Source organism: Heterodontus francisci, unplaced genomic scaffold (assembly GCF_036365525.1).
Source record: "Heterodontus francisci isolate sHetFra1 unplaced genomic scaffold, sHetFra1.hap1 HAP1_SCAFFOLD_75, whole genome shotgun sequence".
Classification (NCBI taxonomy): domain Eukaryota; kingdom Metazoa; phylum Chordata; class Chondrichthyes; order Heterodontiformes; family Heterodontidae; genus Heterodontus; species Heterodontus francisci.
Window position 1 is genome coordinate 3,601,243 of NW_027141820.1, and position 14,732 is coordinate 3,615,974.

General features: G+C 45.6%; 1 non-coding gene across 1 annotated transcript; it reads left to right on the forward strand.

Moving 5' to 3' along the window:
- The first annotated feature begins 327 nt into the window (after window positions 1-327).
- trnat-agu (transfer RNA threonine (anticodon AGU)) lies at window positions 328-401 on the forward strand. Its single transcript has one exon. It is a non-coding gene; the product is annotated as a tRNA-Thr (tRNA).
- The last annotated feature ends 14,331 nt before the right edge of the window (window positions 402-14,732 follow it).

A 14,732-nucleotide genomic window follows, 5' to 3' on the forward strand; every position in this document is an offset into this window, starting at 1 on the left:
AGAGGTCAGAGGAAGGAAAAATTATCAGTCGACCTCGGGCCAATGATAATCATCTGTACCAGCTGTGGAAGGGATCGTCACTCACGAGTCGTCCTCGACAGCCACAACAAACGATGTTTCACACAGAAGTGACGTACACCCCGGGTGCAGCCCATTGTCTTCCGAGACGGACGGTTGCCTATTACAATTACAACTACAGCTGCAACTACAAGAGCGAGTCAGAGGCTGGGAACTCTGCCGTGACGAACTCAGCTCTTGACTCGCCAAAGTCTGCCCACTATCTGCAAGGTCTTCCTCTGATTTCAATTGCACACACATTTGCAATCTGGCTCTGTAGCTTAGTTGGTTCAAGCACCTGTCCAGTAAACAGAAGATCCTGGGTTCAACTCCCAGCAGAGCCTTATTTCACAGTAGCAACATGCTTGAAAAGTTTCATTATCAACACTGACATCTGTGTCTTGTGAGCTTCAATTCAAAATACATGATGAATTTCAATCACATACAAAAACAGCCTTTGTGAAGGATATGAGTTTGGAATGGCTGTTCCTCCTGGTACAGAACTTCAGTGCGAATACATCAAAGGTGACTTCTTTGACATAAATTTGTTCACAGTTACATTCAACCTGGAAAACAGCTTGATATTAATCTCACTGAAGGAGAGTGTTTGTGTCATTATGTGTTGCTTTTAACCGAGACTGGGACATGACGCAAGTGGGAGGGTTTAACTGAGGTTTGGAATATTTGTCAGTCAGGAACAAGAAAAATCAAAGGAACCAAATAAGAAAACCTATGTCTCATGTGGTTACCGAGAAACGGTGAGAAGATATTAAACTTTGTTGTATTTAATACAACTGTGTGAACTTTGATCTTTGCGGCCTTTTATAAACAGTATTTGAAGGGTCTCAGTAAAAATGTTCAGTGTTGATGAGAGTGGGGTCTGGGTGAGCAGCTGCTGAGCGTGACAGGGTCAGGACTGGATGCAGGAAGTTCTCTGACATTCTCTCTCTCTCTGATGGGTTGAGTTGATTTTCAACTGGCAGCTGTTGCTGTTTTGATAATTCAAGTTCCCTCCACCGATTTTTTTGAACAGACAGTGCAGTATGAGGCTGTAAAGGATTAATGCTGAAGACAGTGGGATCAACCCCTCCCACAATCAGAGTGATGATGTAACAGTCACATGAGATGAGGTTTGGGAGAAGAGAGAGCAGCACCAAGGATGCTCGTTTAGGAGGCTTGATGAGTGTGTATATAGTATTGTGTAAATTAGAAAAGAGTTCTTCGTTCTTTCAGCAGGGAATGTGTCCAGAAAATATCGCGAAACTCACAATTTTATTATTCAGGAGTTGGAACACAGGGATATTAACTCCAAGTGACAGTAGTGGTTTCATTTAACAAAAGAAAAGTAGAGAATAATATTGCTCATTGATTGAAATCCCCCAGTGAGGAGACAGTTAAACAGGTGATCTGTTGGGGCATCCTTCGATCCAAGGTTTCGGCAGCATTTAATCTCCCTTTTTGGTGAAATTCTCTGTTTTTTGCATCTTTTTTTAATCCAGCTTTGATGGACCAGTGAAAAAACTGAAAAAAGTGAACAGATCCATCCTTTCTTTTCTTCCTTCTTCCCATCAGTTTCTCTTTTCTGTCCCAATTTATTCTGCTGTTTCTGCTGTTTTATCCATTCCAATCAAAATTCAAAATTCCAATCAAATCTATTTGTTATTCCACAGTGTCTTTCCATGTGTTTTATTCTGTTGTATTCTCTCACAGTCTGTTTGATGATCAATTTTACATCTCACTCTCTGTTCTGGTGAAGATCAGAAGCAGTGATATCTGTTTGCAACACCCGACAAGTCAGCCTGAGGCTGTATCTCATCGATAATGTGGAGTTAGGAACATAGGAACATAGGAGCAGGAGTCGGCCATTCAGCCCATCGAGCCTACCCCACCATTCAATATGATCATGGCTGATCATCCACTTCAATGCCCTTTTCCCCACACTTTCCTCATATTCCCTTATGTCATTTGTATTTAGAAATCTATCAATCTCTGTTTTAAACATACTCAATAACTGAGCTTCCACAGCCCTCTGGGTTACAGAATTCCAAAGATTCACAACCCTCTGAGGAATAACATTTCTCCTCATCTCTGTCCTAAGTGGCTTGCCCCTTATTTTGAAATTGCGTCCCCTGGTTCTCGACTCCCCAACCATGGGAAACATCTTAGCTGCATCTACCCTGACTGTCCTTTAAATATTTTGTAGGTTTCAATGAGATCACCTCTTATTCTTCAAAACTCTAGAGAATACAGCCCCAGTTTCCCCAATCTCTCTTCATAGGACAGTCCCACCATCCCAGGAACAAGTCTGATGAACCTTCTTTGCACTCCATCTATGGCAATAATATCCTTCCGAAGGTCAGGGGACCAAAGCTGCACACAGTACTCCAAGTGCAGTCTAACCAGGGTTCGATACAATTGAAGCAAGAATTCACTACTCCTGTACTCAAATCCTCTTGCGATAAAGGCTAACATACTATTATCCTTCCTAATTGCTTGCTGCACCTGCATGTTAGCTGTCAGTGACTGATTGACATGGATACCATGTCACCCTTATACTCGATACCTCAGTTAATAAAGGAAAGGATTCCATATACCTGCTGAACCACCTTATTGACCTGTCCTGCTACCTTCAGGGATCTGTGGACATTCACTCCAACGTCCCTCACTTCCTCGACACCGTTCAGTGTTCTCCCATTAATTGTGTATTCCTTTGCCTTTTTTGACGCCTGCTCTCGCTGTTCCCTGCTCTCCGAGTGAACTCTTACTCCCTCTCCTGGGCACTTTATGCTCCATTCTGCTCTCACTGTTTCCTGCTCTCTTAATGTATCAATATTTATTTGCCTTGTGTTTAATTTAAAATATGGATTAACAGTATTTTACAGTTGTAGGTTTTATTTGGTAGTCCTGTACAAGTTGTGGATTGGTATTCAATATTTAGCTCTGTGAAAACGATTGTGAATGAAAATATAACTTTCAATCTTAAACATGGGCTGGTCTGCAAGCTCCAAGTCCTTCATTTTGTAGGAATGGAATTGATACTGTGTCTTTCAGTCTTAATCTCTGTGGCATTTTTGAACTGGTATGTAATGCATAACTTGGTCTAACGTCTGATGTACATTATTGGGATTCATAGGATCATAGGAAATAGAGGAATTAGGCCATTCAGCCCATCGAGCCTGCTCCAACATTCAAACAGATCGTGACTGATCATCTACCTCTACGCCATTTTTCCTGCTATCTCCATATCCCTTGATCTTGTTAGTATTTAGAAATCTATCGATTTCTGTCTTGAATATGTTCAATGATTGATCTTCCACAGCCCTCTGGGATAAAGAATTCCACAGAGTTCCCACCCTCTGAGTAAAGAAATTCCTGCTCATCTCAGTCTCAAATGGCCTGCCCTTATTCTGAGACTGTGTCCCCTTGTTCTGGACTCACTAGACAGAGGAATCATCCTATCCATATCTACCCTGTGACACCCTGGAAGAACTTTGTCTGTTTCAATGAGATTACCTCTCATTCTTCAAAACTCTAGAGAATTTAGGCCCAGTCTCTGCAGTCTCTCATCATAAGACAATCCCACCATCCCAGGGGATGAGACCGGTGAATCTCTGTTGCACTCCCTCTATGACAAGGCTATCCTTCCTTAGATAAGGAAACCAAAATTGTACAGAATACTCCAGGTGCAGTCTCATCTAGACTTCATACATCTTTACTCATGTACTCAAATACGCTTTCAATGAAGCCAACATACCATTTGCCTTCCTAATTGATTGCTGCACCTGCATACTAGCTTTTAGTGTCTCAGGAACAAGGACACCCAGGTGCCTTTGGACATCGACACTTCCCAGCCTCTCACCATTTAAGAAATACTCTGTCTTTCTGTTTATTCTACCAAAGTGGAGAACTTCACACTTATTCACATTATATTCCATCTGCCATGTTCTTGCCCATTCATTTAACCTTTCCAAATCCCCTCAAAGCCTCCTTGCATTCATTCTGTACCTTTCAATTCTGTAAATATTGACTGTTCTATTTCAGATTTTATATTTAAAATGTAACCATGGTGACAGAGTTTATTTAGATCTGATGGTGAGTTTGTTCTTGGACTGTGATTGATGGATCAACCTGTCAGCTGTACTGAATTGGAGTGAAATGGAAACAACTTCTGTCTCTCATGCTGTTGTTTGACTGTGTCTCTTGACTTTGGGATCAGTGTCTGTGTGACTACTTCTTTTGTTTGTTCCAGTGGAACTGATGAGCTGGCAGTATCTCTGTGCTTTGGGAGTGATCCTGTACCGACTGTGTGTTGGAATGAGCTCGCTGCACTTTTCTTTGTGTCCAAGAATCACCACATCCATTCAGGTTCCTTCGTGTATTTTCCTGCAGGAATGAAAGAACTGGTGAGATAGAAGATACAAAAGCGATCAATGGAATCGTCCCAATAATAATCATTATGAACAATCACAAAATGAAAACCAGGAACACAAACACTGTCAGTGTCTGACTCCACTGCAGTACTGCAGCATTCAGCTTCTGTTTACCAGGTGTTTGCAGTGGATTTACAACACGTTTGTGACATTCAGAAACAACACAAGCCCTGCACTGCTCAATGACTGGGACTGTCCGAAAGAGCAGCGACCTTTACACAGTCGCATTTCTATTTCAACGGAAAACAAGCAGCCACTATTTAAAATGTGCCTTTCACACTTCTCACCTGGTGTCTGCAATAAATGCTCTTTGTCAAACTGTCCACATCGTTGTTGTGCGGCTATTTTTCCCCCACTGTTCACGATCCAACAAACAGTGAGAGACTGGAACTAAAGCAGGAAAATTCCCTCTCCTTTGGGTGGTAAAATTGTCAGTGATTTTCAATAGTGATTTCTTCCCATTGTGTCTCCCTGAGCCTGTACAGACACTGTCCGAGAATGAACTCTCCCTTCCCCATGTCCCCGGCTCACTCCATGTTCCGGGAGCAGCTCCTGCTCCACAGTGTCTGTTACAAACAGATATGGTTCGGAAGGGCTGGGGCGTGCACCAAAACATGGGAGGAGCGAGTAGCCAAGGTACGTCAAACGTTGGGCATGTGGGGGCAGCGATCTCTCTCCATTGTGGGTAAGAACCTGGTCATCAGGTGCGAGGCGCTCACGTTGTTGCTCTACGTGGCGCAGGTCTGGCCCATACCCCACTCCTGCGCCGTGGCTGTCACCCGAGCCATTTTCCGCTTCGTCTGGGGATCTAAAATGGACCGCGTCTGGAGGGACACGATGTTCAAATCTCTGGACAAGGGCGGGAAAAATGTACCCAACGTGGCCCTCATCCTGATGACCACCTTCGTGTGCAGCTGCATCAAGCTGTGTGTAGATCCCCAGTACACAAACTCCAAGTTTTACTACATACTGAGGTTCTATCTGTCCCCGGTGTTGCGAAGGATGGGCCTGGTCACATTGCCGCGGAACACTCCATGCAGTTGGGGGGTGCCGTACCACCTATCATTCGTGGATCAGTTTCTGCGGGCAAACACCTTTGACCACTGGTCCATCAGGCAGTGGTCTGCACGGAATGTCCTCAAGGCCCTACGGGAAAAGGAAATGGTGCATCCTGTCGGATGGTTCCCCGAGCAGACCGTCAAAGTCATTTGGCGGAATGCCTCATCACCAGAACTTTCAAACAAGCACCAAGACGTAGCTTGGCTGGTGGTGAGAAGGGCCCTCCCCGTCAGATCCCTCATGCACACCCGAAGTCTCGCCCCCTCCGCACAGGGCCCCCGCGTTGGCTGTGGTGGGGAAGAGACGGTCACCCACCTCCTCCTGGAATGTGCCTTTGCAAAGCAGGTGTGGAAAGAGATGCAGTGTTTTTTGTCAAGGTTCATCCCAAGCAGCTCTGTAACACAGGAGTCTGTGCTCGACGGGCTGTTCCCAGGGACGCACACCGAGACAAACATCAACTGCTGCTGGAGGACTATCAATTCGGTGAAAGACGCCCTTTGGTCTGCCCGAAACTTGCTGGTCTTCCAGCGCAAAGAGTTGTCCACGACCGAATGTTGCAGACTGGCACATTCCAAGGTCCAGGACTACGTGCTGAGGGACGCACTAAAGCTTGGGGCAGCCGCAGCAAAGGCTCAATGGGGAAAGACCACAGTGTAAGGTTCCCCCACCAAGCTGGACTGAGGGGCTGGATCCATGGGAAACCCGTCGAACTGTATCGTTAATATTCTCAATTGCTGTCAATGTAAAACTGTAATTGACATGACAATTGTGAAACTGAAGGGTTGGGAAGAAACTGATGACAGTATTGAAGGAAACTGACCTCCCTTGCAATGTTTGTATTGTTTGGTGCTGTTTGGAAACTGTTTGGCAATGTAATTTTTACAGATTTTTATGAATAAAGTATATTTTGGAAATAAAAAAAAGTCTGTTACAAACACTCCCCGACTCCCCCTCAACTTCCCACCACTCAATTCTAATCTCTGAGCACATCTGCGGACACGCTCCCAAAGCAGTGGCTGCTGGAAGCAGGTGCTGTTTGTTCCCTTCCCCCGGGCCCAGGAAGTCTCCATTAGCAGCTGATTTAAAGCATCTTCCCCTGATTGAGTGAATGGCTTCACAGACTGGGTTGGGAAAGTCTGCGCATGCGCTCCACTCCTCATTCTGACGTCCCACTGTGGGCGGGGCTGCATCACGCGTGCGCAGATCCCTGCAGCAATTCAGCATTCAAACATCAATGGGAACTTTCCCCATTTCACCCTCATCAAAGTCCCAAAGAAAGTGAAGAGGGGCTTGGACTGGAGGGAGGGAGGGTCGGGGTAGGGGGAACCTAGAACCCAGAAAGCTGCCCACTTGCCCCATTTAGATGCTCAATTTGTGGTCATTCCCTGCAGGGGGTTTGTTATTATTGAGCCCCTCCTGGTAAAACAATCCGATAGAAAGAAGGGAGAAAGGAGGGAGCCGGTGTGTTTGCTGGGACCTTGCAGAATTCATTTCAGCAGCAAAAGTCCCGGGTTATATTAACCCGAGTGAAACACGCTGTCAGTGGGAGGAAAACCGAACGGCCCTTTTCATCTTTTCATTGGAAACAACGTAGAGCCGGAAGTGCGGCGAGCAGAGCAGACACACAAGCTCAATGACAGGAGAGCTCGGCCGTCCCTGAGTTTCAGCTCCCGGCTCTTACATTTCCTCATCCACACTGTCTTTACTGTGGATGTTCAGGGGTTCCTTGTCAGATCTGAGGACTGTATCCATTAAACATTCTGAGTCAGGAGATCCACACACTCTCTGTTATCAAGATTTATGGGCAGGAATGTTTCAAAACTTTGTCTATTAAATCATTGTATTATTCACAGAACTAATGAGGCAATCGGTTCATTATTCAGGCCTTGAACTTGGTTTGGGTAGACCGAAAACTGAGAGTTCAGCACCTTTCCACTACTTCACTAATATAACTGATTTTTTTGATGAAGTAACAGAAAAGGTTGATGAAGGGAAAGCAATGGATGTTGTCTATATGGATTTTAAGAAAGCGTTTGACAAACTACCACATAAAAGGCTGGGTAACAAAACTGAGGCTCCTGGAATAGGAGGGGCAGTATCTGCTTGGGTTAAAAAATGGATGAAATATCAAGAAAAGCGAGTTGTGGTATTTGGTTGTTTTTCAGAATGGAAGATGGTGAACAGTGATGTCCACAAGGGTCAGTGTCAGGACCACCATATATAGAAATGACTTGAATATTGGAATCACAGAATCACAGAATTGTTACTGCACAGAAGGAGGCCATTTGGCCCATCGTGTCTGCACTGACTCACCAAATGAGCAATTCACCTCATGTCACTTCCCCGTCCTCTCCCCATAATCCTGCACATTCTTCCTTTTCAGATAACAGTCTAATTCCCATTTGAATGCTTCAATTGAACCTGCCTCCATCACATTCTCAGGCAGTTCATACTTTAACCACTCGCTGTGTGAAAAAGTTTTACCCCATGTCGCTTTTGTTTCTTTTACCAATTACTTTAAATCTGTGCCTTCTCGTTCTCGATCCTTTCACAAGTGGGAACAGTTTCTCCCTATCCACTCTGTCCACACCCCTCATAATTTTGAATACCACTATGAAATCTCCTCTTAGCCTTCTTTTCTCCAAGGGAAACAGTCCTAACTTCTCCAATCTACCTTCATAACTGAAATTCCTCATCCCTGGAACCATTCTCATGAATCTTTTCCATAATCTCTCCAATGCCTTCACATCTTTCCTAAAGTGTGGCACCCAGAATGGGACCCATTACTTCAGCTGAGGCTAGTGTCTTGTACAATAGAACATAGAACATTGCAGCGCAGGACAGGCCCTTCGGCCCTCGATGTTGCGCCGACCTGTGAAACCATCTGACCTCTACACTATTCCATTTTCATCCATATGTCTATCCAATAACCACGTAAATGCCCTTAAATTTGGCGAGTCCACTACTGTTGCAGGCAGGGCGTTCCACGCCCCTACTACTCTCTGAGTAAAGAAACTACCTCTGACATCTGTCCTATATCTATCACCCCTCAACTTAAAGCTATGTCCCCTCGTGTTTGCCATCACCATCCGAGGAAAAAGACTCTCACTATCCACCCTATCTAACCCTCTGATTATCTTATATGTCTCTATTAAGTCACCTCTCCTCCTCCTCTCTAACGAAAACAACCTCATGTCCCTCAGCCTTTCCTCGTAAGACCTTCCCTCCATACCAGGCAACATCTTAGTTAATCTCCTCTGCACGCTTTCCAAAGCTTCCACATCCTTCCTATAATGCGGTGACCAGAACTGCACGCAATACTCCAAGTGTGGCCGCACCAGAGTTTTGTATCGCTGCAGCATAACCTCGTGGCTCCGAAACTCGATCCCCCTACTAATAAAAGCTAACACACCATATGCCTTCTTAACAGCCCTATTAACCTGGGTGGCAACTTTCAGGGATTTATGTACCTGGACACCAAGATCTCTCTGCTCATCTACACTACCAAGAATCTTCCCATTAGCCTGTTAGTCTGCATTCCTGTTACTCCTTCCAAAGTGAATCACCTCACACTTTTCCGCATTAAACTCCATTTGCCATCTCTCAGCCCAGCTCTGCAGCCTATCTATGTCCCTCTGGAACCTACAACATCCTTCGGCACTGTCCACAACTCCACCGACCTTCGTGTCATCCGTAAATTTACTAACCCACCCTTCTACACCCTCATCCAGGTCATTTATAAAAATGACAAACAGCAGTGGCCCCAAAACAGATCCTTGCGGTACACCACCAGTAACTAAACTCCAGGATGAACAATTGCCATCAACCTACACCCTCTGTCTTCTTTCAGCTAGCCAATTTCTGATCCAAAGCACTAAATCACCTTCAATCCCATACTTCCGTTTTTTCTGCAATAGCCTACCGTGGGGAACCTTCTCAAACGCGTTACTGAAATCCATATACACCACATCCACGGCTTTACCCTCATCCACCTGTTTGGTCACCTTCTCAAAAAACTCAATAAGGTTTGTGTGGCACGACCTACCCTTCACAAAACCGTGCTGACTATCGCTAATGAACTTATTCTTTTCAAGATGATTATAAATCCTATCTCTAATAACCTTTTCCAACATTTTACCCACAATTGAAGTAAGGCTCACAGGTCTATAATTACCAGGGCTGTCTCTACTCCCCTTCTTGAACAAGGGGACAACGTTTGCTATCCTCCAGTCTTCCGGCACTATTCCTGTTGACAATGACGACATAAAGATCAAGGACAAAGGCTCTGCAATCTCATCCCTGGCTTCCCAGAGAATCCTAGGATAAATCCCATCTGGCCCAGGGGACTTATCTATTTTCACACTTTCCAAAATTGCTAACACCTCCTCCTTGTGAACCTCAATCCCATCTCGCCGAATAGTCTGTATCTTAGTATTCTCCTCGACAACATTTTCTTTCTCTACTGTAAATACTGACGAAAAATATTCATTTAACGCTTCCCCTATCTCCTCTGATTCCACACACAACTTCCCACTACTATCCTTGATTGGCCCTGATCTAACTCTAGTCATTCTTTTATTCCTGATATACCAAAAGAAAGCCTTAGGGTTTTCCTTGATCCTATCCGCCAATGACTTATCGTGTCCTCTCCTCGCTCTTCTTAGCTCTCCCTTTAGGTCCTTCCTGGCTAGCTTGTAACTCTCAAGCGCCCTAACTGAACCTTCACGTCTCATCCTAACATAAACCTTCTTCTTCCGCTTGACAAGTGCTTCAACTTCTTTAGTAAACCACGGCTCCCTCGCTCGACAACTTCCTCCCTGCCTGACAGGTACATACTTATCAAGGACACGCAGTAGCTGCTCCTTGAATAAGCTCCACATTTCGATTGTGCCCATCCTCTGCAGTTTCCTTCCCCATCCTACGCATCCTAAATCTTGCCCAATCGCATCATAATTTCCTTTCCCCCAGCTATAATTCTTGCCCTGCGGTATATACCTGTCCCTGCCCATTGCTAAGGTAAACCTAACCGAATTGTGATCACTATCACCAAAGTGCTCACCTACATCTAAATCTAACACCTGGCCGGGTTCATTACCCAGTACCAAATCCAATGCGGCATCGCCCCTGGTTGGCCTGTCTACATACTGTGTCAGAAAACCCTCCTGCACACACTGGACAAAAACTGACCCATCTAAAGTTCTCGAACTGTAGTATTTCCAGTCAATATTTGGAAAGTTAAAGTCCCCCATAACAACTACCCTGTTACTCTCGCTCCTGTCGAGAATCAACTTCGCTATCCTTTCCTTCACATCTCTGGAAATATTCAGAGGTCTATAGAAAACTCCCAACAGGGTGACCTCTCCTCTCCTGTTTCTAACCTCGGCCCATACTACCTCAGTAGACGAGTCCTCAAACGTCCTTTCTGCCGCCGTAATACTCTCCTTGATTAACAATGCCACACCCGCCCCCCCGCCCCCCACCTCTTTTACCATCTTCTCTGTTCTTACTGAAACATCTAAATCCCGGAACCTGCAACATCCATTCCTGTCCCTGCTCTATCCATGTCTCCGAAATGGCCACAACATCGAGATCCCAGGTACCAACCCATGCTGCAAGCTCACCCACCTTATTCCGGATGCTCTTGGCGTTGAAGTAGACACACTTTAAACCAAGTTCTTGCTTGCCAGTGCCCTCTTGCGTCCTTGTAACCTTATCCATGACCTCACTACTCTCAACATGCTGTACACTGGAACTGCAATTTAGGTTCCCATCCCCCTGCTGAATTAGTTTAAACCCCCACAAAGAGCACTAGCAAATCTCCCCCCCAGGATATTGGAGCCCCTCTGGTTCAGGTGAAGACCATCCTGTTTGTAGAGGTCCCACCTACCCCAGAAAGAGCCCCAATTATCCAGGAAACCAAAACCCTCCCTCCTACCCCATCCCTGCAGCCACGTGTTCAACTCCTCTCTCTCCCTATTCCTCGCTTCGCTAGCACGTGGCACGGGCAACAACCCAGAGATCACAACTCTGTTTGTTCTCGCTCTAAGCTTCCACCCTAGCTCCCTGAATTTCTGCCTTAAATCCCCATCTCTCTTCCTACCTATGTCATTGGTGCCTATGTGGACCACGACTTGGGGCTGCTCCCCCTCCCCCTTAAGGACCGCAAAAACACGATCCGAGACATCACGAACCCTGGCACCAGGGAGGCAACACACCAACCGTGAGTCTCTCTCGTTCCCACAGAACCTCCTGTCTGTTGCCCTAACTATGGAGTCCCCAATGACTAATGCTCTGCTCCTCTTCCCCCTTCCCTTCTGAGCAACAGGGACACACTCTGTGCCAGAGACCTGTATCCCATTGCTTACCCCTGGTAAGTCGTCCCCCCCAACAGTATCCAAAACGGTAAACCTGTTGTTGAGGGAAACGGCCACAGGGGATCCCTGCACTGCCTGCTGGTTCCCTCTCCTTCCCCTGACGGTAACCCATCTACCTACTTATTTTACCTGAGGTGTGACTACCTCCCTATAACTCCTCTCAATAACCCCCTCCGCCTCTCGAATGATCCGAAGTTCATCCAGCTCCAGCTCCTGTTCCCTAACGCGGTTCTCGAGGAGCTGGAGTTGGGTGCACTTCCTGCAGATGCAGTCAGCAGGGACACTCTTGGCGACCCTTACCTCCAACATTCTGCAGGAGGAACATTCAACTGCCTTAACCTCCATTCCCACTATTCGAAATTCCCAACAGATCTTCTGAAAACCAAAAAAAAAAGTCAAAACTTGTTAGCTTAGCAATCCAACAGACAGAACTTTTTTTTTGGTTAGAGGAGGAGGATGGGTGGGAGACACTACCCGAATAGGGTTTCGGGTAAAGCAACCGCCCAAATATGTAACCTCACTTACCCAGCAGTCCCGCGTGCGCTCCGCCTATACACGAGAAATGGCTTCCGATGTCAACATGACCTCCTTGTTCTTGTACTCTATGCCTCTATCACTAAAGCCGAGGATACTGTATGCTTTATTAACCACTCTCTCAACCAATGACATATAACCCCAGGTCTCTCTGCTCCTGCACCCCCTTTAGAATTGTACCCTTTATTCTATATTGTCACTCCATGTTCTTCCTACCGAAATGAATCAATTCACATTTCTCTGCATTGAACTTCACCTGTCATCTGTCCTCCCATTCCACCAACTTGTCTATGCCCTTTTGAAGTTCTACACTATCATCCTTACAGTTCACAATGCTTCCAATTTTCGTATCATCCATAAACTTTGAAATTCTGCCCTGTACACCAAGGTCTAGGTCATTAATATATATCAGGAAAGGCAAGGGTCCCAACACTGACTCCTGGGGAACTCCACTACAAACCTTCCTCGAGTCCGAAGAACATCCATTGCTCACTACTCTTTGTTTCCTGTCACTCAGCCAATTCCATATCCATGTTACTACTGTCCCTTTTATTCCATGAGTTATAACTTTGCTCACAAGTCTGTTGTGTTGCATTGTATCAAACTCCTTTTGAAAGTCAATAAAAGCAAAATACTGCAGATGCTAGAAATCTGAAATATAAATAAAAAGTGCTGGAAGTACTCAGCAGGTCTGGCAGCATCTGTGGAGAGAGAAACAGAGTTAATGTTTCAGGTCAGTGACCTTTCAGATGCTGCCAGACCTTTTGAAAGTCCATGTGCACCACATCAACAGCATTGCCCTCATCATCCCTCTCTGTTACCTCATCAAAAAACTCCAGCAGGACAGTTAAACATGATTTTCCCTTAACAAATCCATGCTGGCTTTCTTGAATTAACCCACATTTGTCCATGGGACTATTAATTTTGTCCCGAATTATTCTTTCGAGAAGTTTTCCCACCACCGAAATTGAACTGACTGGGGAGTGAGACGAGGTGAGTTGCTCCAACAGAGAGCCAGCACGGGTTCGACAGGCTGAATGGCCTCCTTCTGTGCTGTAGCCATTCTATGATTGTATGATTCTTGCAACAACTGTTGGTGAAGAGGCAGTGATGCAGGAATGGGTTGACAGAAAGGGGAAAGTCTGGGCTGGTGTGTGTTTGCAGCATTTGCAGCTTGTGTTCGGGTTTGTGAATAAAGGTGATTTGGAAGCTGTGTTCCAAATTGAAGTGTTTACTGGAAGGAAGAAGTTGATGTAAATAGAGAGTAAAACGTGTTAAGATGAAGCGTGGTGTGATTGTGGATAGCAGTAAATATTGTGCTTGTGAATTATTTGTGTTAATAAACTTCCACTGCGCCCTCTGCTGCAGGCTGCTGTTTATATCCAGCTGTGTATTAGTGCTGTGTGTTAGTGAGATAAATGTTTGTTTCAACGCTGTTTATAAAGCAATAGCATTGCACTCAAACAGTCCCAGACATAGCAACACACGGAGAAAAGCAAAATACTGCAGATGCTGGAAATCTGAAACAGAAACAGAAAATGCTTGAAATAGTCAGCAGGTCTGGCAGCATCTGTGGAGAAAGAACAAAGTTAATGTGAGCTAAGGAAACAGACCTGAACTGTTAACTGTTTCTCTCTGCACAGATGCTGCCAGACCTACTGAGCATTTCCAGCATTTTCTGTTTTTATTACAGCAACACCTTTGATCAGCAGTAGCGGTGATAGTGCGAGCCAGGGGGCAGCCAGGAAGGTATGTTTCACTATAAAGTACTTACCTGGCGATTCGGCGGACGCAGACACGGGGACTGCTGGGTAAGTGAACTTATATATTCGGGCAGTGGCTAAACCCGAAACACTACACGTGTAGTGTCTCCCACCCATCCTCCTCCTCCAACCAAAAAAATGGACTCTTGTGTGGAGGGTTTGGTAAGGTAAGGTTTTCCTTTATATTTTTTTATTCTCTGTTGCCAATTTCGAGTAGAGGGGATGGAAGCTAGGGCAGTTGCATGCTCCTCTTGCAGGATGTGGGAGGTAAGGGTCACCACTTGTGTCCCTGCTGACTTCACCTGTGAGAAGTGCACCCAACTCCAGCTCCTCGCAGACCGCGTTAGGGAACTGGAGCTGGAGCTGGATGAACTTCGGATCATGCGGGAGGCAGAGGGGATGATAGAGAGCAATTATAGGGAAGTACTGACACCTAAGTCACAGGATAAAGGTAGCTGGGTGACCGTCAGGGGAGGGAAAGGGAATAGGCGCACAGTGCAGGGATCCCCTGTGGC